Below are 3,345 nucleotides of genomic sequence, written 5' to 3'. Positions count from 1 at the left end.
GAAATAAATCAAATGCTTACTTGTTTTAGAAATATGCAGTCAGCACTGTGCTGTTTCTACAGTTCATTGAAAAAATGCCTCTTTGTGTGCAGATTCTCATGCTGATCACTAAATTGTGTTTAATGGTCACATTTTAGCACATGATAGTGTATCTGGAAATAAAGAATGTATAGATGTATGGCATGCATCAATCTATTGGTATACATAATGTGATGTTTATGGATCATTTAGCTTACATGTAGAGCTCACCAGTGAGTAGAGTCCATGCCAGTTTTGCCGTTTAAGGGCTTGTTGGTTCCCATTTTTATTAAAGAAAAAAAAAAGTCCAACGGCAGAACAGTTGCCTACACAGGGGTTTCCACCATCAGCACAATACAAGGTACTATTTTGCCCCCTGGCCACTACTGAGGCTTTGTGCATTGATCGTCTTGACTATATAACAATACCCCTGTACCTTTGCTGGCACTCGTCCCTGCTGCTCCAGCCCTTAGGCTTGGGCCCAGTGTTGCCAACCGTCAGTTCGTAAAAACGGGCACTTTTTTCCCCCCGTTCGTAAATGTCCATGGTTGCGGGAATGTGCCAGTAAAAATAGCAGAGATCGGTTCGGCTTGGAACTGCGCATGGAGGTTGGAGGCATGGGGTGATGGTGGCTGCAGTGGCACCACAGAGGGGGATGGAGGCAGGGGGAGATGGTGGCACCGCAGAGGGGGATGGTGGCACCGCAGAGGGTGGGGATGGAGATAGGGATTGTTGGTGGCACTGCAGAGGGGGATGGAGGCAGGGGGTGATTGGAGGTAGGGGGCCTGGGGGTGATTGGAGGCAGGGGGAGATTGTGGCACCGCAGAGGGGGGTGAAGGCAGGGGGTGTTGGTGGTAGAGGGGGGATGGAGGCAGGGGCTGATGTGACTAAATAATTTGCCCTTATTATATCGAAAACAACAAAAATATGTTTTTTTACCTTAATATCTACCTTAAATGAGTTGTAAAGGAATTTTTTTTTTTTTTGCTGAAATGACTGTTTACAGGGTGTGGAGACATAATAGTTAACTGATTCCTTTTAAAATTGATTAGAAATAGATAAAAAATCAATCATATAATGTACCTCTAGTTTCGTTTTTGCATCTAGTTTCGTTTTGCATCTAGTTTCGTTTTTGCATGTTATCCTGCCTCTGTGCTAGACAGAGCCATAGAGCAGTGATGGTTTGGAAAATGAAACTAAAATCTCCCAGTACTGTGGTCATCAGGAAAAAGACAACCAGGAAGTCTCCAGAACAGAGAAGGATTACAGCAACATCAGAGCAAAAACGAACAATGAGGACATGAAACCAGGACTGCAGTAAGGTAAAGGAAGCTATTTAGCTAAAAAAAAAAATTCCTTTAGTGACCCTTTAAATCACATTGCTATTTGCCTAACGTACTTGTTTGTAGCCCAAATACTGAAATTTGCACCTAAAAATGTAATTTAGTAACTTTTGTGAAATGCCAGTAAAAACATGGCTGTGCCAGTAAATTTCGGGTGTCGTGCCAGTAAATTTCAATTTGGTAGGTTGGCAACACTGCTTGTTGGGCCCTGCATCTGTTCTATTATACTGCTCCATACAAACATGCACTCTTGTGATTACTCCCTTGCACACCTGGACTCATCGGGAGGCTGGAACCCCGAACCCTGGTTCTGTTTCTCCAAAAAGCCCAGCACACACCTGTATATTTGTCCTAAAAACCTGCTCCCAGGATTGGAGATTCCCTCCCACCCGGATCACCACGAAATCTCCAGGCTCCAGGTCCCAAACCGGGTTCTACCAACCATGAAGGGAACTGAAAAAACAATTTCCTCCAAATAAAACAAGCATTGTGGAGCCCCCTCAACTTGCCTAGTTGAGAATTCTGGGTGACATACACCATTCAAGATAACTGCACTGCCACAATAGTTAGGTACATACAAATGTGACCTTAGAGAACAAATTACTTTGGTTTCTAGAGGACAAATCAGAATGTGTTTTAAAGGCTAAGACCCAGATTCTCAAAGGACTTACGACGGCGCAGCGCCATGTACGCCGTCGTAAGTCCTAATCTGGGCCGTCGTATCTATGCGACTGATTCTTAGAATCAGTTACGCATAGATATCCATTCGATCCGACAGGCGTAAGTCTCTTACACCGTCGGATCGTAGCTGCAATTTTTTTTTCCCCGCTAGGTGGCGCTTCCGTCGATTTCCACGTCGAGTATGCAAATTAGCTAGATACGCGAATTCCCGAACGTACGCGTGACGCAGTAAAGTTACGACGTTTACGGTAGGCTTTTCCCGGCGTAAAGTTTCCCCTGCTATATGAGGCGCAGCCAATGTTAACTATGGCCGTCGTTCCCGCATCGAAAATTAATAAAATTACGTTGTTTGCGTAAGTCGTCCGTGAATGGTGCTGGATGTAATTTACGTCCACGTCAAAACTAATGACGTCCTTGCGACGTCATTTAGAGCAATGCACGCTGGGATATTTTAGGGACGGCGTATGTGCAGTTCGTTCGGCGCGGGGACGCGCTTCATTTGAATGAAACACGCCCCCTACCCGCCGAATTTGAATTCCGCCGGGTGTTTTACGCTATGCCGCCACAACTTTACAGGCAAGTGCTTTGTGAATAAAGCACTTGCCTGAAAAACTTGCGGTGGCGTACCGTAAATGACATACGTTACGCCGCCGCAGAGATACGCTCGAGGTACCAGAATCTGGCCCTAAGTTCATCTTTGGAATACTGTAGGTTACATGTTAAACCTGTATTTAGGGTGTAATATGTTTTAGTACCTAACCCTCCCGACCCACTCACACCCTTCCCCTGCGACAGTGGGTGGTGGTTCCTCTCCCCTGCAGCCGCTGTCACAACCAAAATCGGTGAAGCTCCACACACACACAGCAATCTGTGAATAAATATACTATAACCCCTGGCAAAAAGTATGGAATCGCCACATACTTTGCAGTTCTAAAACAAACATCTGAATCCGATTACATCCTGAAAAATTATGTAATCATCACCAAACATCCTTACAATTGATGGAATAAGAAAAGTGTCCAAAATCTCAATATAAATTTGTGCATTTATTGAAGATTTAATGACTGTACTCTCCCCCGTACCTTTACCTGACATGCAACCCAATATCATCAATGATTGTGGAAATTTGCATGTTTTCTTCAGGCAGTTGTCTTCTGCATTGGACATGGTGATGATGCTGGAACTTTTGTTCCGTGCCGTTCCAAAGAAATGTATGAAGACGACTGCCTGAAAAAAACAAATTTCCACAATCGATGATATGGGGTTGTATGTCAGAGGCAGAGATGACAGTCATTCAAACTTC

This window comes from Rana temporaria, chromosome 5 (assembly GCF_905171775.1).
Source record: "Rana temporaria chromosome 5, aRanTem1.1, whole genome shotgun sequence".
NCBI classification, from domain to species: Eukaryota; Metazoa; Chordata; class Amphibia; order Anura; family Ranidae; genus Rana; species Rana temporaria.
This window is presented reverse-complemented; position numbering follows the sequence as displayed.